General features: G+C 45.6%; 1 protein-coding gene across 10 annotated transcripts in view; it reads right to left on the reverse strand.

Annotated features, from left to right (window-relative positions):
- PPIP5K2 (diphosphoinositol pentakisphosphate kinase 2) overlaps positions 1–20069 on the reverse strand; it is a 117544-nt gene extending 97475 nt beyond the window's left edge. For 3 of the 10 annotated variants that reach the window (XM_056537522.1, XM_056537519.1, XM_056537518.1), the window contains exon 1: positions 19887–20068. The gene's annotated coding sequence lies outside the window, so the exon portion shown is untranslated. Of the gene's footprint in view, positions 1–8971; positions 8992–19886 lie in introns of those variants that run through there. The other 7 variants (XM_056537525.1, XM_056537524.1, XM_056537516.1 and 4 more) reach the window with 6 other exon arrangements.
- Between the last annotated feature and the right edge of the window lie 1978 nt (positions 20070–22047).

Below are 22047 nucleotides of genomic sequence, written 5' to 3' on the forward strand. Positions count from 1 at the left end.
GTGTTTCTAAGAATATGTTCACACAGGTTGGATTTAACCCAGATTTTGGCAAACATTTCAATACATTCCATACATTCCATTCCACCTTCAACGTAACTAAGTTTCTGCAAGCCACATCCCATGCATAAAAACTTTTTAGCATGGATATAAATCTGCAGCAAAGTAGTGAAATGTCATTCATCTGTCCTGGATTCCAGAAGGAGAAGCCAAAGATAAGCCCCATTGATGACAAAAGGACAAATGGATGGATGTTTTTACATCAGTTTTCTGACCTAAATTCCCTGGAAAATATGGGGGGGGGGGGGGGGTACCCTGCATTGCCCGTTTTTCCCTTCCTAATCCTTGTTGGGGAGGATAATCAACAAAGGAGGAAGCGTTTCACTTCATATCCTATCCTCATATATTGTTGTCATATCCCAACCCCCTATCCCGTCCTCATATCCCGTCCTCAGGTGTGACGGATTTGATATTGTAAGCTGAAAATAGAAGGGGAAGTGGCTTTGTGGGACTGGGCGTGATTTGCAAGCCAGACCGATGCACAAAAAGGGTAGATAATTAAAGGGGTATGGCTTAAACAGTGGGCATGTCTTCGTGAGATGATGTGTGGCTTGCAAGCCGGATGGCACATTCACCAGGAGATGCGGAGCTTGTGGAGTAAGGTACTTAAAGTCCAATATACTTGCATGGGACTTGAAACTAAACCCCCTCTTTTACATAAATGTGTAGGTAAGGGTTAATTTAACTATCCTATATTTTTTAGTGGACATATAAATAACATGTGACCAAGTATTATCGAAATATCTCCAGCCATTTCAAAGTTATGCAGTAACATATTTCCCATAGACTTGTATGGGACTTTAAACAAAAACCCCAACTCTGGCAAATGGGGGTGAGTAAGGGTTAAATTACCTATCCTATGTTTGTTGTTGACATTAGTAACATGTGTGCCAAGTTTTATGTTTATATCTTTAGCCATTTGGACGTGATGCTGTAACATACACACATACTGAGTTATATATATATATATATATATATATATATATATATACTAGCTGAGTACCCGGCGTTGCCTAATTTTTGACTTCATATCCTGTCCTCATATATTGTTGTCATATCCCAACCCCATATCCCGACCCGTAATATGTGTACCAGGTATTGAAATATCTCCAGCCATAAGGAAGTTATGTGGGAACATACATTTCCCATTGATTTGCAAAAACCCCGACCCTCACAAATAGGGGTAGTTAAAGGTTAAATTAGCTATCCTATATTTTAGGTGGACATATGAGTAACATGTGACCAAGTATTATCAAAATATCTCCAGTTGTTTGGAAGTTATGCAGTAACATATTTCCCATAGACTTGTATGGGACTTTAAACAAAAACCCCGACACTGGCAAATGGGGGTGAGGGTTAAATTACCTATCCTATGTTTGTTGTTGGCATATAAGTAACGTGTACCAAGTTTCATGTTAATATCTTTAGCCATTTGAACGTGATGCTGGAACATACACATATACACAGGCCCTCATTTACTATTAAAACCCGTTTTGTCAGGTTGTGCGCCAGATTCTGTTGCAGATTCTGTCGCACCCCAGAAATTCTGTCTGCGCCAGAATTGAAAAAACCTTACTAACTCTCCATTTTGCGTAAGAAAACACAAAAAGGGGCGTAGCTGTCGGGAAAAGGGGTGTGGTCTCCAAAAAGGGGTGTGTTTCCCAAATTTTCACAAAAACACAACATATACTACGGTTTGCACATAAAATGTGGTGGATTTGAGCTGAGGAAAACCAGACAGATCAGAGCATGTGTAAAAAAGCGAAGTGTAGGGAAAGTGGAAAATGTAGGGAAACCTTAAATACCGTGGAAAATAAATTGTAGGGAATTAAAACCCACAAAGAAACCTACACAACACTCTTAGTAAATAAGGGCCATTGAGTTTATATATATATATATATATATATATATATATATATATATATATATATATATATATAAATATATATAGACTAGCTAGACTAGAGTATCCGCGTTGCCCGGTTTTTCCTTCCTAATCCTTTGTGGGAAGGAAAATCAACAAAGGAGGAAGCTTTTGACTTCATATCCCGTCCTCACATCCTGTCCTCAGGTGGGACTGATTTGTGATGAAGATATTGTAAGCTGAAAATAGAAGGGGACGTGGCTTTGTGGGACTGGGCGTGATTTGCAAGCCAGATCTATGAACAAAAAGGGTAGAGAATAAAAGGGGTGGGGCTTAAACAGTGGGCATGTGTTTGTGAGATGGGGTGTGGCTTGCAAGCCGGATGGACACATTCACCAGGAGATGCAGAGCGGAGTTTGTGCCGTATGGTACTGGAAGTCCCATATACTCGTATGGGACTTGAAACAAAAACCTATCTTTTATATAAGGGTGTATGTAAGGGTTAATTTAACTATCATATCTTTTTATTTGACATATAAGTAATATGTGTACCAGGTATTATTGAAATATCTCCAGCCGTACGGAAGTTATGTGGGAACATACAGTTCCCATAGATTTGCATGGGACTTTAACCTGTTCAGGACGCCCGGCGTATGCATACGCCCTGCATCCCGAGTCCTTAAGAACGTGGGGCATATGCATATGTCCGTGGGAATACCAGTCCGCGCTTCTAGCCGGTTGGGGACCGGACCGGAATGCCTGCTGCAATCATGTCGGCGATCGCAGAAAATCACATGTCAATTCAGACATGCGATTTTCTGCTATTCCGGGCTGATCGGGTCTCTGGTGACCCGATCATCCGGAAAATAGCGATGATCGGAGCTGTCAGGGACTACGGTGGGGGGGGGGGGGGATTGAAAGTGAAAGTAAAGTGATCTTTACTGTGGCAACCACTAGGAATGCCAAACTGCAACTCCCAGCATGCCCAGACAGCCAAAGGCTGTCTGGGCATGCTGGGAGTTGTAGTTTTGCAACATCTGGAGGGTCACAGTTTGGAGACCACTGTTACAGTGGTGCCCAAACGGTAGCCCTCCAGATGTTGCCAAACTACAACTCTCAGCATGCCTGGATTGCCCAGGCATGCTGGGAGTTGTAGTTCTGTAACATCTGTCCCTTCAGATTTAGCAATTTTCATGACATTTTTTAAAATTGCTGCTCTACTTTGAAGCCCTCTAATTTTTTCAAAAAGCAAAAATATGTCCATTTTATGATGCCAACATAAAGTGGACATATTGTATTTGTGAATAAAAATAAAATTTATTGGGAATATCCATTTTCCTTACAAGTAGAGACCTTCAAAGTTAGAAAATGCAACATTTTCATGAAATTTGGGGATTTTTCACCAAAAAAATTATCGCCGAAAAATTATCGCCGAAAATTGACCACCAAAATAAAGTAGAATATGTCACGAAAAAACTATCTCAGAATCAGAATATTTGGTAAAAGTGTTTTCACGTTATTAATTCATAAAGCGACGGTGGTCAGAATTGCGAAAAAGGGCTCAGTCCTTAAGGTGAAAAAGGGCTGCGTCCTTAAGGGGTTTAACAAAAACCCTGACCCTCACAAATGGGGGTAGTTAAGGGTTAAATTAACTATCCTATATTTTAAGTGGACATATAAGTAACATGTAACCAAGTATTATCTAAATATCTCCAGCTGTTTGGAAGTTATGCAGTAACATATATTTCCCACAGACTTGTATGGGACTTTAAACAAAAACCCAGACCCTGGCAAATGTGGGTGAGTAAGGGTTAAATCACCTATCTTATGTTTGTTGTTGACATATAAGTAACATGTGTGCCAAGTTTCATGTTAATATCTTTAGCCGTTTGGACGTGATTGTGGAACATACCGGTACATACATACATACATACACACATTGGGGGACATGTATCATTTCCAGTGTATAATAGAAGTTTTTTACCCCTCTGCCTGTTGTGTAAATTTGGCGCAGCTGCGTTAAATTTATCATTCTTGCGCAGCTACTTTCTTGAATTGCTTTTAAATTTAGAATTCTCCTCAGAGCATAAATTTACCCCGCAGCTCTATTTAGTAGGAGCTTTGTCTGCAGCGTATCTGCACCTAAACAGTAAGTGTGTCCTCGTTATTAGTTTTAGAATTTTTTTTCTTCATTATGTAGTTTTAATCTCACAAGAATACCACTTTTTGCACCCAATTATAACACATCAATTATACCAATGTCCTTATTCTTCATTTAACATCTGTGACACCCCTGTGCAAATCACCTCAAATGTACATGGTGCACTCTACCTTATGGGCCTTGTTGTGCGCCCGCAGAGCACTTTGCGCCCACATATGTGGTATCTCCGTACTCTGGCTAAATTGTGTCCCAAAAAATGGATCTTTTTTCCCATTTACCTCTTGTGAAAATGTAAAGTATGCGGCAACACCTGCATGTCAGTGTAAATAATTTTATTTTTATACACTAACATACTGGTGTAGACTCCAACTGTTCCTTTTCATAATGGGTAAAAGGAAAAAAAGCCCCCAAAATTTGTAAGGCAATTTGTCCGGAGTACGGCGATACCCCATATGTGACTCTAAAATATTGCCTTGAAATACGACAGGTCTCCAAGGTGAGAGCACCATGCGCATTTAGGGTTTTGCATAGGGGTGGACATAGGGGTATTCTATGCCAGTGTTTCCCAAACAGGGTGGCTCCAGCTGTTGCAAAACTCCCAACATGCCTGGACAGTCAATGGCTGTCCGGCAATACTGGGAGTTGTTGTTTTCCAACAGCTGGAGGCTCCATTTTGGAAACAGTGCCGTACCAGACGTTGTTCATATTTATTGGGGAGGGGGGCTGTGTAGCGGTATGTGTATATATAGTGTTTTTTACTTATTTTATTTAAGTGTAGTGTAGTGTTTTTAGGGTACAGTCACACGGGCGGGGGTTGACAGTGAGTTTGCTGCATCTCAATCTTGCAGCACTCCCTGTAAACCTTCGCCCATGTGAGTGTACCCTGTCCATTCACATTGGGGGGAGGGAGGGGGGAAACATCCAGCTGTTGCAAAACTACAACTCCGAGCATGCCCTTTGGCTGTCCGTGCATGCTGGGAGTTGTAGTTTTGCAACAGCTGGAGGCACACTGGTTGCGAAACACGGAAACAGACTCAGTGTTTCACAACCAGTGTGCCTTCAGCTGTTGCAAAAACTTCAAATCTCAGCATGCAGTGACAGCAGAAGGACATGCTGGAACTTGTAGTTATGCAACAGCTGGAGGCATACTGCTACAACTCTCAGCATGCCCTTTGGCAGTCCGTGCATGCTGAGGGTTGTAGTTATGCAACAGCTGAAGGCACACTGGTTGCAAAACACTTGAAAGTTTTTTACTTAACTTAGTGTTTCCAAACCAGTGTGCCTCCAGCTGTTGCAAAACTTCAATTCCCAGCATGCATGGTCTGTCAGTACATGCTGGGCGTTATAGTTTGGAGGCACAGCTGGAGGCACACGGGTTGGGAAAAAGAGTTAGGAAACGAACAATGTTTCCCAACTAGTGTGCCTCCAGCTGTTGCAAAACTATAATTCCCAGCATGGCCAGACATGCTGGAAGTTGTATTTCGGCAATATCTGAAGGGTCAGATGTTGACATGGGCATGCTGGGAGTTGTAGTTTTGCAACAGCTGGAGGTCCACAGTGTGTAGACCACTGTATAATGGTCTCCAATCTGTGGTCTTCCAGATGTTACAGAACTACAACTCCCAGCATGCCTCGACAGAGTGGGCATGCTGAGATTTGCAATTTTGGAACATCTGGAAGAGCACAGATTGAAGACCATTATACAGTGGTCTCCAAACTGTGGCCCCCCAGATGTTGCAAAACTACAACTCCCAGCATGCCCAGAAAGCCAAAGGCTGTCTGGGCATGCTGGGAGTTGCAGCTTTGAAACTCCCAGAGGCAGCAGTGAGATCGCTTTACGGCGATCTCACTGCTGCCAATGAAGATGCCGCCCTGCTGCCGGAAACTCACTCCCGGAACGCACCACCCCCGGGACCGCTCGGGACACCGCATGGCCGGGTAAATGACGCCGGGGGACGGGTAAGGGACACTTAGCAGAGCGGTGTGTGTCCCGATCCCCGTGATCCCGACTCACACACCGCGCTGCTAAGTATTCTCATAGCGAAATGCTGCTATCAGCTAGTCAGATTTGACCAGCAGATAGCAGCGATCGCTGGGGGTGGAGGGGGGGGGGGGGGGAAGAAACCCCCCGTGGTCGCATGGTAAAATGGTGGCTATCAGTGATAGCCACCATCTTACCGGGCGCTGGGGAAAAGTATAACGGAAAGCAGTAAATTGTAAAAATAAAAGGAGAATGATCTACAGTGTTAAGTGGATTACAAAGCTATTTTAATGTGACGGAGCTTGTTCAATGATAAGTAAGATATCAAACATTTCCTATGTAAATGTATTAAATTGTTGGATCATAAAATAACAATATCCAAGTGATCTAATGAATAACTGAACTGTAAACAAATATTCTATATGCAAATTATTTTAACCTCTTAAGGACCCATGACGTATGCATACGTCATGGGTCCCGGTCCTGCGCTATAACGCGGGGTCACACGGTGACCCCGCATCATATCGCGGCGGGCCCGGCGTCATAGTGAAGCCGGGACCCGCCTCTAATAGCGCGCGGCACTGATCGCTGTGCCGCGCGCTATTAACCCTTTAGCCGCGCGCTCAAAGCTGAGCCGCGCGGCTAAAAACGAAAGTAAAAGTGCCCGGCTAGCTCAGGGAGCTGTTCGGGATCGCTGCGGTATAATCGCATCATCCCGAACAGCTGTAGCACAGGAGGAGGTCTTCTTACCTTCTCCTGTGCTGTCCGATCGCCGAATGAATGCTTCAAGCCTGAGATCCAGGCTTGAGCATTCAATCGCCGAAAACACTGATTGATCCATTCCTATGGAGATGGATCAATCAGTGTAAAAGATCAGTAAATGCAATGTTATAGCCCCTTATGGGAGCTATAATGTTGCATAAGAAAAGTGTAAAAAAATCATTAACCCTTTCAATTATCCCTTCCCCTAATAAAAGTTTAAATCACCCGGCATTTCCAAAAATAGAAAAAACATTATGTAAATAATAATAAAAATAAACATATGTGGTATCGCCGCGTGCGGAAATGTCCGATTTATAAAAATATACCGCTTTTTAAACCGCTCGTTCAATGACGTACGCGCAAAAAAAATCCAAAGTCCAAAATAGCGCATTTTTGATCACTTTTTATACCACAAAAAAGTGAATAAAAAGTGATCAAAAAGTCTGATCAGAACAAAAATGGTACCGCTAAAAACTTCAGATGATGGCGCAAAAAATGAGTCCTCAAAGCGCCCTGAACACAGAAAAATAAAAAAGTTATAGGGGTCAAAAGATGACCATTTTAAACGTATACATTTTCCTGCATGTATTCATGATTTTTTTCGGAAGTGATACAAATTCAAACCTATACAAGTAGGGTATCATTTTAACCGTATGAATAAAGATAAGGTATCATTTTTGACAAAAAATGTACTGCGTAAAAATAGAAGCCCCCAAAACTTACAAAATAGTGTTTTTTCATCAATTTTGTCGCACATTGATTTTTTTTCCCGTTTCACCGTAGATTTTTTGGGTAAAATGACTAATGTCATTACAAAGTAGAATTAGTGACGCAAAAATTAAGCCATTATATATAATTTTAGGTGAAAATTTTTAAGAGTTATGATTTTTTAAAGTTAAGGAGGAAAAATTGAAAATGAAAAAACGGAAAAAGCCCGGGTCCTTAAGGGGTTAAAAGTGCTTTGGAATAACCAAGGAGTAAAAAGCAATATAAAGCAAACCAAAGGAGGAATTGAGATAGGAAAGTTAAAACATTCTGGTGGTTCCTTAGTAGAACTTACCTTCAGAAATAGAAAGGATCGCTACGTGCAGTTAAAGATGGCTTATATTTACGGGGAAAAAGACGCACTTGCGTCCAAATTTTTGGTGCAAAGGAAAAGAACGCAGGTAATAAATCCATGTGTACTATAGATGTCACTCCAAGGTACCCTGATTCAGCCACATCTGGAGGACATGCTCTACCAAAACGTGCACAAAAAAATGCGCAAAAAAAGGGCTTGCGCAAAATTTTGCGCAAAAAAATACACACAAAACAGGGGTAAAATCTTTGATACATGTCCCCCATTGATAATATATATATATATATATAGATTCTCTGTATCCCCTATCAACCAATCACAGCCCATCTTTCATTTTTCATATTGTTCTTGTAAAACAAAAATTTAGCTGTGATTGGTTGCTATGGGCAACAAAGAATCTTCTGTAGCACAGCTAAAAATATCTCCCCCATGGTGTGTGTGTGTGTTCAACTATGGAGAGTGCAACACTTTTCTAATTAGAATAATGATGGAATGGACATGCATCCTGTTGATGAAAACCCAGGAAGAAGCCCTGCAGTGTCCACCACCCCAGGAAGAGGCCCCGCAGTACCTGCCACCCCAGGAAGAGGGAAAGCTGAATGGAACAAAGTAACGAAAACCGGATTTAGGCTAGGTTTCCACTTTTTTTTTTTTTGGGGGGGGGGCTCTTTTACACCTAAAAAAAAAAAAAACGCCTGCAAAAACGTCAGAGAAACTGCCACAGCTTGTTCCTGTGTTTTGGCACTTTTTCTAGTGTTTATCCTGGTGCGTGGAAACAGCCAAATTTGTATCTTGGCAGTGGGTCACTCTGTGGGTAGGATGCTGAGCGCCCGGTCCACAGAGTGTAAGGAGGAGAGGAGGGATGTATAGCATCACTACTCCCCTCCCCTGGCCGTATAGTATACAGGGGGTGCATAGTTTACTCGTGTATACTATACAGGGGCAGGGAACCCTGTCACCAGATTGACAAGACTCCCTGCTCCTATAGCCCCTTTGGGCAGTATCCATTATATACAGTTATCTATTGATAGTTGTATATAGTGTATACAGAAGACGAGGTCCACTTACCACCCTCGCTCCCTGTCCCTGCCGGGTCCATGTTGAGCCACCCTCTAGTGAAGACTTCATTAGGGGCGGAGCTACAGACGGGATCCAGGCTGGTAGGTGTGTGAGGCTCTGTTCACATTGTCCGTTTTGTATAATGTGAACAGACCCTTCTGGCAGTGACCTCCCAGACAGGGAGACTCCAGCTGTTGCTAAACTATAACTCCCAGCATGCCCAGACAGCCAAAGGGTGTCTGAGCATGCTGGGAGTTGTAGTTTTGCCACAATTGGAGGCTCCCTGTTTGGGAAGTCATTGCATTACGGGTGCTTTTTTGTGTTTCTTTTCTTTGCATTTCAGATCCATGTATGCAGAGGATTATGGTGGATTCAGAGGACTACTGTAGATGAATTGGATTTTTTTTCGTTAACGAGGGCTGTGGGGGAGTGTTCTTTAAAATAAACACATTTTTCCAATGTGTTGTGTTTTTTTTTTTTTTTTTAATAGAATTTTCAGGCTTAGTAGTGGAAGCTGTCTAATAGACGCAATCCATTAATAAGCTGGGGCTTAACGTTAGCCCCAAAAACAGCTAGGGCTAACCCATAATTATAATCCCGGTACCCACCGCCACAGGGATGCCGGGAAGAGCCGGTACCAACAGGCCCGGAGCATCAAAAATGGTGCTCCTGGTCCTAGGCAGTAACAGGTTGGCATTATTTAGGCTGGGGAGGACCAGTAACAATGGTCCTCGTCCACCCTGGTAATGTCAGGCTGTTGCTGCTTGGTTGGCATCTGGCTGCGAATAAAAATACGGAGAAACCTATGCTTTTTTTTTTTTTTTTAATAAAAAAAAAAAAAAAAACGCATAGGGTTCCCCGTATTTTTATTCTCAGCCAGATATCAACCAAGCAGCAACAGCCTGACATTACCAGGGTGGGCGAGAACCATTGTTACTTGCCCTCCCCAGCCTAAATAATGGCAGCCTGTTACCACCTGGGACCAGGAGCGCCATTTTTGATGCTCGAGGCCTGTTGGTACCGGCTCTTCCAGGCACCCCTGTGGAGGTGGGTACCGGGTGGGTATTTGGGGCTTAGCACATTGGAAAAATTGTTTTAATTTTAAAAAACACTCCCCCACAGCCCTCGTTGGCCATTTTATTAAAAGAAAAAAAATACACTTCATCCGCAGTTGTCCTCCGAATCCGCCGTAATCCTCTGCATACACGGATCTGAAACGAGAAGAAAAAACAAAAAAAACACAAAATATTGATTAGTACATTTTTGGCACCCTCCGCTGGGTAGAGCGCCAATATTGCAATGTCTTCCCAAACAGGGAGCCTCCAATTGTTGCAAAAATACAACCCCCAGCATGCCCAGACAGCCTTTGACTGTCTGGGCATGCTGGGAGTTGTAGCTAAGCAACAGCTGGAGCCTCTCTGTCTGGGAAGACAATACCAGATGGGTCTGTTCACATTTTACAAAACGTACAGTGTGAACAGAGCCTCACACCCTTACCAGCCTGACTCCCGTCTGTAGCTCCGCCCCCTAATGACATCACCACTAGGGGGAGGTGCTACACGGACTGGAGGGAGGTAAGCGGACTTCATCTTCTGTATACACTATATACAGCTATCTATAGATAGCAGTATATAGTGTATACCGACCAAAGGGTTAACCTACACTGTCCAGCAGCTCAGCAAGGGGTTAAGTGAGCCAGCAATGTGTATACAGTATACACATTACAGGCTCACTGTAAGTTCTTGCTGGGCAGTAGATATAGGACATACATCTACTGCTCAGCATCAGCTGTTCTCCCGGCTTTGTCAGGAGTGACACCCGCTGTGATCTTTCCTTAACTGCAGGTACTACTACTTCCAACATGGAGCACACTCTGCTCCGTGCTGGGAGCTGTAGTACCTGCATTAATAGACAGATTGCAGCAAGTGTCACTCCTGATACCCGATGTGATCCTCCTGTATAATGTATAGATGCGGCCGGCCGCTCTTTTATGGTCCCCTGCACTGATGTATATATACACCTATTAATATTTCCAAGAGAGAGAGTTGTGATTGGCTGAAACCATGTGGCCAATCACAGCTCTCTGCAAGAAATATGAATAGGTGTATATATTCGGCCGTGCAGGGGACCATAGAACAACGGCCGCCTGCATCTATAAATTATACAGAAGGATCGCAACGGACCCCGGCGATCTGTCAATTTGTACAGGTACTACTACTCCCATCATGAAAGAGTGTGTTCCATGCTGGAAGTAGTAGTACTTCCTAAAAAATGTTTTTTTTTAAATGTGAAAAGCACACACACACACACACTACATTTTTATTATTGTCTGCTACATTTTTAGTGCCCTGCCCGCTCACATAAATTGATCCCTGTTTAAAAAATTTATAAAAATTTTGTAAAAGAAAAATGTCATTAACCTCTTAAGGACCCAGGGCGTATGGATACGCCCTCACACCCTGGGCCTTAAGGACCCAGGGCGTATCCATACGCCCTGGCGTTTTCCGGTCTCTGCCGCGCGTCGGGCAGAGATCGGAACTGGATGCCTGCTGAAATCCTTCAGCAGGCATCCAGGGAAAACGCCGATGGGGGCCATGTAGGCCCCCCATGTCGGCGATCGCCGCAAATCGCAAGGGAAATCGCCCTTGCGATCTGCGGCGATACCGGGCTGATCGGGTCTATGGGACCCGACCGCCCGGTAATTTCGCATGATCCCGGCTGTCACAGACAGCCAGGACCATGCTAACGTATAGGAGCGAGGTGGCAAGCCTGCCACCTCCTCCTATACCCTGCGATCTGTCGGTTAGTTAACCGACCAATCGCAGGAGGGGGGGGCGGTTACTTCCTCCCGTCCTGCCCGGCCCCTTGAAGTCCGGAGAGGACGGGAGGAAGACCGGAGGACGCGGCGGGGGACGGGGGAGTGCTGGGGACCGGCCGCGGTACTTACCTCGTCCCCGAAGACCCGGATCCTGGCGGCGGAGACGGCGGCGGTGGCGACAGGTGAGTAGATCTTCAGCCGCGGTCGGGCCCTTTACAGCAATGCACGTCGCCGTAAAGCGACATGCATTGCTGTAATAGGACCCTGTAAACTACAACTCCCAGCATGCCCAGACAGCCCTTGGCGTCTGGGCATGCTGGGAGTTGCAGTTTTGCAACATCTGGAGGTCCACAGTTTGGAGACCACTGTGTCCTTCCAGATGTTGCAAAACTACACATCCTCAGCATGCCCTTACTGTCCAGGCATGCTGGGAGTTGTAGTTCTGTAACATCTGGCCCTGCAGATGTTGCAGAACTACGACTCCCAGCATGCCTGGACAGTTTTGGCATACTGGGAGTTGTAGTTTTGCAACATCTGGAAGGGCACAGATTGGGAACCACTGTATTAGTGGTCTGCAAACTGTAGTCCCCCAGATGTTGCAAAACTACAACTCCAAGCATGCTGGTAGTTGTAGTTCGGCAACATCTGGCTCTAAAGATGTTGCCAACTACTACTCCCAGCATGCTTGAGAATGTTTGGGAGTTGTGGTTTGCAACAACTAGAGGCACACTGGTTGGGAAACATTGTCTGTTTCCTAACTCAGTGTTTCCCAACCCGTGTGCCTCCAGCTGTTGCAAAACTATAACTACCAGCATGCACTGATAGACTGTGCATGCTGGGAGTTGTAGTTTTTCAACAGCTGGAGGTCCCCCCCTTGTGAATGTACAGGGTACATTCACATGGGCAGGGGGCTTACAGTGAGTATCAGGCTGCAAGTTTGCGATGCAGCAAATTTTGCGCGGCAGCTCAAACTCGCTGTAACCCCCCGCCCATGTGACTGTACCCTAAAAACACTACACTACACTACCACAAAATAAAATAAAAAGTAAAAAACACTACATATACACATACCCCTATACAGCCCCCCTCCCCAATAAAAATGAAAAACGTCTGGTACGCCACTGTTTTCAAAATGGAGCCTCCAGCTGTTGCAAAACAACAACTCCCAGTATTGCTGGACAGCCGTTGACTGTCCAAGCATGCTGGGAGTTTAGCAACAGCTGGAGGCACCCTGTTTGGGAATCACTGGCATAGAATACCCCTATGTCCACCCCTATGCAAATCCCTAATTTAGTCCTCAAATGCGCATGGCGCTCTCACTTTGGAGCCCTGTCGTATTTCAAGGCAACAGTTTAGGGTCACATATGGGGTATCGCCGTACTCGGGAGAAATTGCCTAACAAATTTTGGGGGGGCTTTTTCTCCTTTCACCCCTTATGAAAATGTGAAGTTGGGGTCTACACCAGCATGTTAGAGTAAAAAAATTAATTTTTTACACTAACATGCTGGTGTTGTCCTATACTTTTCATTTTGACAAGAGGTAAAAGGGAAAAAAGCCCCCCAAAATTTGTAATGCGATTTCTCCCGAGTACGGAGATACCCCATATGTAGGCGTAAAGTGCTCTGGGGGCGCACAACAAGGCCCAGAAGGGAGAGTGCACCATGTACATTTGAGGTGATTTGCACAGGGGTGGCTGATTGTTACAGCGGTTTTGACAAACGCAAAAAAAACAAAACCCCACATGTGACCCCATTTCGGAAACTACACCCCTCACGGAATGTAATAAGGGGTGCAGTGAGAATTTACACCCCACTGGTGTCTGACAGATCTTTGGAACAGTGGGCTGTGCAAATTAAAAATGTTGTACAGACCACTGTTCCAAAGATCTGACAGACACCAGTGGGGGCAAATGCTCACTGTACCCCTTGTTACGTTCCTCAAGGGGTCTAGTTTCCAAAATAGTATGCCACGTGGGGGTTATTTTGCTGTCCTGGCACCATAGGGGCTTCCTAAATGCGACATCCCCCCCCGAGCAAAATTTGCTCTCAAAAAGCCAAATATGACTCCTCCTCTTCTGAGCATTGTAGTTCGCTCGTAGTGCACTTCAGGTCAACTTATGGGGTACCTCCATACTCAGAAGAGATGGGGTTTTAAATTTTGGGGGGTATTTTTTGCTATTAACCCTTGCAAAAATGTGAAATTTGGGGGGGAAACAACCATTTTAATGATTTTTTTTTTTTTTTTTTACGTATGCAAAAGTCGTGAAACCCGTGTGGGGTATTAAGGCTCACTTAATTCCTTGTTACGTTCCTCAAGGGGTCTAGTTTCCAAAATGGTATGGCATGTGGGTATTTTTTTGTTGTCCTGGCACCATAGGGGCTTCCTAAATGCGACGTGCCCCCCCGAGCAAAATTTGCTCTCAAAAAGCCAAATATGACTCCTTCTCTTCTGAGCATTGTAGTTCGCCTGTAGTGCACTTCAGGTCAACTTATGGGGTACCTCCATACTCAGAAGAGATGGGGTTACAAATTTTGGGGGGTATTTTCTGCTATTAACCCTTGCAAAAATGTGAAATTTGGGGGGGGAAACACACATTTTAGTGAAATTTTATTTTATTTTTTTACATATGCAAAATTCGTGAAACACATGTGGGGTATTAAGGCTCACTTAAATCCTTGTTACGTTCCTCAAGGGGTCTTGTTTCCAAAATGGTATGGCATGTGTTTTTTTTTTTGCTGTTCTGGCACTATAGGGGCTTCCTAAATGCAACATGCCCCCCAAAAACCATTTCAGAATAACGTACTCTCCAAAATCCCCTTGTCGCTCCTTCGGTTCTGAGCCCTCTACTGCGCCCACCGAACACTTTACATAGACATATGAGGTATGTGCTTACTCGAGAGAAATTGGGCTACAAATATAAGTATACATTTTCTCCTTTTACCCCTCGTAAAAATTCAAAAATTGGGTCTACAAGAACATGCGAGTGTAAAAAATGAAGATTGTGAATTTTCTCCTTCACTTTCCTGCTATTCCTGTGAAACCCCTAAAGGGTTGAAAGGCTGACTGAATATCATTTTGTATACTTTGGGGGGTGCAGTTTTTATAATGGGGTCATTTGTGGGGTATTTCTAAGATGAAGACCCTTCAAATCCACTTCAAACCTGAACTGGTCCCTGAAAAATAGCGAGTTTGGAAATTTTGTGAAAAATTGGAAAATTGCTGCTGAACTTTGAAGCCCTCTGGTGTCTTCCAATAGTAAAAACTTGTCAATTTTATGATGCAAACATAAAGTAGACATATTGTATTTGTGAAAAAAAAATTAAAATATTTTGAATATCCATTTTCCTTACAAACAGAGAGCTTCAAAGTTAGAAAAATGCAAAATTTTCAAATTTTTTCTAAAATTTTCACATTTTTCACCAAGAAAGGATGCAAGTTACAATTTTTTTTACCACTATGTTAAAGTAGAATATGTCACGAAAAAACAATCTCGGAATCAGAATGATAACTAAAAGCATTCCAGAGTTATTAATGTTTAAAGTGACAGTGGTCAGATGTTCAAAAAATGGCCGGTCCTAAGGTGTAAAATGGCTGGGTCCTTAAGAGGTTAAATACAATTTTTTCCATCACTACTGAATCTTTTTTATTATTATTATTTTTTAATGGTACCCTACCAAATATTATTAAAAAACGGTATCTCCATCACTTTTTTGGACCGCTAAAGTCCAAAAAAGAATAAAAACCGCCGGCAAAAACGCCAAAGTTAAAACCCACATGGCGTTTTTTCTGGCCTTTTTCCACTCCCATAGACTTCTTTTCCAGAAAAAATTCCAAAATCTCAACAAGAGGTCGTTTTTGAAAAACTGCCAAGGAGCCCAAAATAGCAGAAAAACGCCAAAAGGATAAAAAACGCCAAACTGAAAAAGGCCAAGTGGATATGGCATTTTGCAGTTCCATATTGACTTGCAGCCAACATCTAGCTGCAGCGTTTTTTTCACAAAAAAACGACATGCGGCAGAATGGGCTTTTTATTGGCATTTTAGCAACAACAAAAAAACAAGTGAAAACCTAGCCTTAGAGTGCTTTGGACCTCAGACTGGGCCAAGTGTTCACCTTCCAACAAGCAAATAACCTTAAAAGGGGTACTCCGCTGCCCCAGTGTTCTGAACATTTTGTTCCGAACACTTTGAGCGGACGGCAGGGGGTTGTTACATTGCGCCCACATCCCTCGTGATGCCACGCCACGCCCCTCCTATAGAGTTGCATTGAGGGGGCATGGTATGACATCATAAGGGGCGTGGCCGTGACGCCATGACCCCCAGCGCCCCCTCCCAGTGTTCTGAACGCGGGGTGCTGCACAGAGCTCACGGGGGTCCCAGCTGTGGGACCCCAGCGATCAGACATCTTATCTCCTATCCTTTGCATAGGGGATAAGATGTCTAGGGGCGGAGTACCCCTTTAAAAGGGGTTCTCCGGTGCTTACACATCTTATCCCCTATCCAAAGGATAGGGGATAAGATGCCTGATCGCGGGAGTCCCGCTGCTGGGGATGCCCGTGATCATGCACGCGGCACCCCGTTTGTAATCTGTCCCCGGAGCGGGAGTCCCGAGGCTGGGGACGCCCCTGATCATGCACTCAGCACCCCATTTGTAATCAGTCTCCGGAGCGTGTTTGATTACAGGCGACCACCAGCCCGCGGCGTGTGACATCGCGCCTCCGCCCCCGTGTGACTTCATGCTCCGCCCCTCAATGCAAGCCTACGGGAGGGGGCGTGATAGCTGTCACGCCCCCCTCCCATAGGCTTGCATTGAGGGGCGGAGCGTGACGTTACACGGGAGCGGAGGCGCGATGTCACACGCCGCGGGCTGGTGGTCGCCTGTAATCAGACCCGGAGCAAACACGCTCCGGGGACTGATTACAAATGGGGTGCTGAGTGCATGATCAGGGACGTCCCCAGCCTCGGGACTCCCGCGATCAGGCATCTTATCCCCTATCCTTTGGATATGGGATAAGATGTGTAAGCACTGGAGAACCCCTTTAAGCACACAGCCAAGAAAACAGAAAAGTTGCTTAGGGACAACTGTGAGTGTTTTTGAGTGACCTAGCCAGAGCCCTGACTAAACCCAATGAAGTGTGATGTCCCAGTACGTGATGATGTGGCCCCGTACTGTCCTCCTGCCCTGTCAGAGTCCCTGCATGTCCCCAGGGCCCCCCTTATAGTATCACGATAATGTATATATGTTTGTATTATAAAAGTTTACTGGTTCTTTAATGTTTGTACCACATGATTGTTACACAGAGGGCTCCTTGCACAGCCCCCCTATATAACCAGGGGAGGGGCTGCAATCTCTCTCTTAGCACATTGCTCTTCTGCTGTATGCTGAGGTCCAGTGCAGTCGTCTCAGTGTCTGTGTCCAGAGCATTGGAGGCCTTAAAGGAGTACTCTGGTGCAGAGTACTCCTGCTCTGTCCTGCCCGGGCTGCAAAAAAAATGAAAAGATCATTCCTCACCTCCCTGGGTTCCCGCGGAGAGCCACTACAGCTGATCGGTTCTCCAGTCCATCTTCTTCATACTTCTGTGTGAACGAAGCGTCACATGGCGCTCAGCCTATTATGTGCCGAGGCAGAACATCGCGGCAGCCAGCGATAGGCTGAGCACCATGTGACGCTGCGTTCACACGGAAGTATGAAGGAGATGGACTGGAGGACCGATCAGCTGTAGTGGCGCTCCGCGGGAACCCAGGAAGGTGAGAGATGGTTTATTTTGATTTTTTTTGCAGCCTGGGTAGGACTGAGCACTAGTACTCTGCACCAGAGTACTCCTTTAAGCCTAAAGTCCTGCAGCCACAAGTCAGACATCAGTAAATCAAGTCACCTTATTGTCAGTCACCATCTCTGTCAAGTCAAATTCATCTGTAGTCACCGTGGCCTGCACTTAAGTCAGTCTAACTATTTCAAGTCCCAGCAAGCCTGCGAGGTCCCCCTGTGGCTGTAGTGCCTCAGTAAAGCTGTTGTTATCCTTAATGTGGTGTTTGTGTTTTCATTGCCCCTGCCTAACCCAGGATCAGCGGTATTACCTTTACGTGGTTAAGGCTAAACTACGCCCTGGCATCACGACAAGAAGGTATTAATACCATCTGCACCCTTGGGCTATAACATCAGCTCTGCATCTTCCCTGCATTGCACCCTGACTCCACAGAAGCATCTCTGGAAAGTCCTAAAAATGAATGTCCCCTTTCGCCCTGAGCTTGAGAGGATTCACAGAAAAGCCCCAAATTCTGGTGTGGAAACCTTGTGGCAATCATACCCAAGAAGACTGGAGGCTGTCAAACGTACTTCAACTGAGTAGGGTTATGTTCACACTTCCGGAATATCCGCATGGAAAATCTCCGTGCGGACATTCCGGAGACAGAATGCATTCTTTGTGGAGTCCGCAGAAAGAATGAACGGATGCGGAAACAGAAATTGGAATTTCAGGCTAGAAACATCCGGCACGGAAATTCCACCAAGTGCAAAGCGCAGCAAAATCCTGTATGGGGGCAAAATGACGGGGGGTGTACTTTATTTGTGCACAAGGCCACAGCATAACAAAATGTGAAAAAACTTAAAAGCATTCAAACTCAAGACAATATCTACTGAACAATAACTAAAAAAGCTGCAAGTGACAACTTTCTAAAGTGTGCTGTCTGGGCAAAGAAGTAAAAAAAAGAAGAGAAGAGTAAGAAAAAAAAAAAAACACACCATGTAGCGATGTGCTATTGATCCTGCAGTTTTTACACCTAAACCATGTTTAAAAATACTAAATAAATACAGTCCACCCATTTAAAATGTGTGGTTCATAACCACATTGCAAAAAGTCTGACACCCTACCCCTATACTGAAGCTTCACTGTATATGGATTGGCAGGACTACCTAGAGCAGTGTTCCCGATCCCTGCCTCCCCAACAGTTGCAAAACTACAACTCCAATCATGTACTGGCAGCCTTAGTCTTGCAACAGCTGGAAAGCAATGACCATAAGTGCAAATACACAGGCAAGGAAGGAAGTCTCATGGCATACTACAGGCTGCTGCACCGCTGACGGGTCTGCACTGGCCTCCGTACCCCGCTGACGGGTCTGCACTGGCCTCCGTACCCCGCTGACGGGTCTGCACTGGCCCCCCGTACCCCGCTGACGGGTCTGCACTGGCCTCCGTACCCCGCTGACGGGTCTGCACTGGCCTCCGTACCCCGCTGACGGGTCTGCACTGGCCTCCGTACCCCGCTGACGGGTCTGCACTGGCCTCCGTACCCCGCTGACGGGTCTGCACTGGCCTCCGTACCCCGCTGACGGGTCTGCACTGGCCTCCGTACCCCGCTGACGGGTCTGCACTGGCCTCCGTACCCCGCTGACGGGTCTGCACTGGCCTCCGTACCCCGCTGACGGGTCTGCACTGGCCTCCGTACCCCGCTGACGGGTCTGCACTGGCCTCCGTACCCCGCTGACGGGTCTGCACTGGCCTCCGTACCCCGCTGACGGGTCTGCACTGGCCTCCGTACCCCGCTGACGGGTCTGCACTGGCCTCCGTACCCCGCTGACGGGTCTGCACTGGCCTCCGTACCCCGCTGACGGGTCTGCACTGGCCTCCGTACCCCGCTGACGGGTCTGCACTGGCCTCCGTACCCCGCTGACGGGTCTGCACTGGCCTCCGTACCCCGCTGACGGGTCTGCACTGGCCTCCGTACCCCGCTGACGGGTCTGCACTGGCCTCCGTACCCCGCTGACGGGTCTGCACTGGCCTCCGTACCCCGCTGATGGGTCTGCACTGGCATCCGTACCCCGCTGACGGGTCTGCACTGGCATCTGTACTCTGCACTGGCATCTATATTCTGCTGAGGGGGCTGCACTGGCATCTGGGTTGGAGACAATGCCCATAATAACAATACCTTGGGGAATAGTGCCCCATCCATAAGAAGGGCATGGTGGAGGTAATTCCTGTAATGCCCTGACATGAGGCCAGTGCTGATGCTCCCTGTGCCCCTGCAAAGCCCCCTACCTCCTTCTGCCATGTACATTCCTATAATCAAACAGACTACAACGTGATAAAGAAGCGTCCGCCCGCCTCACCTCCTCCCCGGCTGTATCACCTCTCCGTGCCCCGCTCTCCTGCAGCATGCACAGGCTCTCCTCATTGATGCACCAGCCACAAACTTCCGTCCCTAACCAACCAGCCAGCGAGTGACTGAGAGCCGGGGGGGCGGGGAGAACACACGCCTCTAATGGGGGAATTTTAGGTCGCGTTGGAAACACTGCACATGCTGTTACTGACTCGTTTTGGATTTTGAGGTGTTATGACCCTCTGATCGCCCCGTAGGACACCCTGCCCACCACAACAATGGCGACGTGAGACCGCAGTGACGACAGAAGGTGGAGTCTGTGAGGAGGGCAGAAGATAAAGTGGCGTAAATGTATGACGTCACAATAAGAGGCGTGGTCTTCTGGGAAGAGGGAGAAGCTTCAGGGGACAGGGCTGAAACAGGAACTTGAAGCAGTAAGGCTGCGTCTAGAATGGAGATTCTGCAGAGAGGACCTGCCAGGAGCAACTCTATTGTAAACACAGCCCCCGCTCCCGAGCCTTTCGCCTCTGACGTCACGACTGTCTGCCTCTCCGTCATAAGTCATGTGGCGGGTAGAACTGTGGGTGCATTTATGATAGAATGAACAACCTTTGGCTCTCCAGCTGTTGTATAAATACAACTACCAAGATGCTGCAGCTGTCAGAGTATGCAGGGAGTTGTAGTTTCACAACAACTGGAGAGTCTCAGATTGGGGATCACGGAGATAGTAATGTTTTTATACTGAATATATGAAGGTCCATGGACGGGACATACTAATAGAATGACAATGGAATGCCCATAGAGAATAATGGAAATGTAATATAGAGACAAAACTATTTGACATATCTAATAAATCAGACACTCTCTAAACTCAGTGACATTGTTTAACCCCTTAAAGGGGTACTCCGGTGGAAAACATTATTTTTTTTAAATCAACTGGTGCCAGAAAGTCAAACAGATTCTATTAAAAAAATCTTTATCCTTACAGTACTTATTAGCAGCTGTATGCTACAGAGGAAATTCTTTTCTTTTTGAATTTCTTTTTTGTCTTTTCCACAGTGCTCTCTGCTGACACCTGATGCCCATATCAAGACCTGTCCAGAGCAGGAGAAAATCCCAATAGCAAACCTATGCTGCTCTGGACAATTCCTGACACGGACAGAGGTGTCAGCAGAGAGCACAGTGGACAAGAAAAAAAAAGAAATTCAAAAAGAGAAGAATTCCCTCTGTAGCATACAGCGGCTAATAAGTACTGGAAGGATTAAGATTTTTAAATACAAGTAATTTACGATTCTGTTTAACTTTCTGGCACCAGTTCTTTAAAAAAAAAAAAAAAAAAAAAAAGTTTTCCACCGGAGTGCCGTTTAAGGACTCAGACCATTTTCACCTTAAGGACGCAGCAAATTTTCATTTTTGCATTTTCATTTTTTCCTCCTTCCCTACTAAAAATCATAACACTTTCAATTTGGCATCTACAGACCCATATAAGGTCTTGTTTTACCAATTGTACATTGTAATGACTTCACTTATTTTATAATATAATCTGTCGAAATTAAAAAATATATATTTGTGGGGTGAAATAAAAAACAAAATGCCATTTTGTAAATTTTTGGGGTTCCTGTTTCTGCACAGTGCACTTTTCAGTAAAAATGACACCTTATCTTTATTCTGTAGGTCCATACGGTTACAAGGATACCCAATTTATATAGGTTTTATTTTATTTGAATACTTTTAAAAATTATAAACTACATGCACCAAAATTTGTATGTTTAACCTCTTCAGGATGCAGGGCGTATGCATACGCCCTTCATCCTGAGTCCTTAAGGACGCAGGGCGTACAGGTACGCCCGCGGGAATTCCGGTCTCCGCCGCTCACCGGGCGGGGAACGGGGTGACTGCTGATCTCTATGCTTATCCCATGCATGCTTAAAGGACCACTGTAGTGGAACACTTTTATATATTTACATGCCTGGGCCTCAAAAATAAATAAAATAAACTCATACATACCTTCCTACGAGCCCCCGCTGGTCCGGCACAGGCCTCACGGTCCGGCAGTGCTGACCTCATTCCACTTCATGGGGACGGGGATGCCGCAGAGCCGTCGGCATATCACCGGCTGTATCGATGTCCCGCCCCGGTCGGTGATAGGCTGAGCCCACTGTCATATAAGG

Source organism: Hyla sarda, chromosome 1, assembly GCF_029499605.1.
Source record: "Hyla sarda isolate aHylSar1 chromosome 1, aHylSar1.hap1, whole genome shotgun sequence".
Classification (NCBI taxonomy): domain Eukaryota; kingdom Metazoa; phylum Chordata; class Amphibia; order Anura; family Hylidae; genus Hyla; species Hyla sarda.